The sequence below is a fragment of the Limulus polyphemus genome, unplaced genomic scaffold (genome assembly GCF_000517525.1).
Source record: "Limulus polyphemus unplaced genomic scaffold, Limulus_polyphemus-2.1.2 Scaffold3350, whole genome shotgun sequence".
Classification (NCBI taxonomy): domain Eukaryota; kingdom Metazoa; phylum Arthropoda; class Merostomata; order Xiphosura; family Limulidae; genus Limulus; species Limulus polyphemus.
Genome location: NW_013668960.1, coordinates 118,731 through 119,636, shown reverse-complemented (window position 1 = coordinate 119,636; position 906 = coordinate 118,731).

Genomic DNA, 906 nt, shown 5'->3' with positions numbered 1-906 from the left:
TTATTTGTTATCATTATATTATTAGACTGCTCAGAGTGACACAGGTTTATTTTTCATTTATTAAAATGCCAGGATGTTAGAATCTGCTCTAATTGAATCAACCTTGGCAGCGACAATGTACATTGTGGTCCAATAAAATATATAAACGAATTAACACATACTAAATCAACTGAATTAAAAGCGGACATTTTGAAGATTTTAACCAATATTTCTCGACAAATATTGCAGGCCAGGGTTAGAAAAAGTTACTGCCGGAAGAAAAATATGCTTCAAACGAAAAGATAGTCAAAAGCAATAATATTTCTAACATATAACATTTTTGCTTATCATTTACAAACAATACTTGTGTTAACGTATTTTTGGTTTAGAATAATGTATAACTGTATGTCATTGTTGTTTTAATCATAACACGCTACCTTTTGTTGATATCTTTTAGTGGTTACAATTTCAGTTACCGTTTTTGTTTAGCTTTCTTTTACACCACTAACAGCAGAACACACAGCTGGCCAGCTATTTCGGGTTGCCCTTCAGTGGCACAGCGGTATGACTTACAACGCCCGTGGTGGGCAGAGCACAGATAGCCCATTGTGCAGCTTTGTGCTTAATTACAAACAAACATATTTTGGGTTAGGCCTACAAATACAATACATGATTGGCAAGTGTATTTTGAAATTATGCCTACAGACAAACCGCGTGATTGATTACCTATTTAGGGTTAGGTCTACAGACACAACACATGACTGGCTAATTCGATGACGAGGAACCCACTTTGAGACTAATAATGGCTGGAGACGGCTTGAATGGGTAATGAAGAAAAACTTTAATACAAGTTTAACATAACAGCAAATGTACAACGTTTCGACAAGGTTTTGTCATCATCAGGTACAGCAAATGTACAACGTTTCG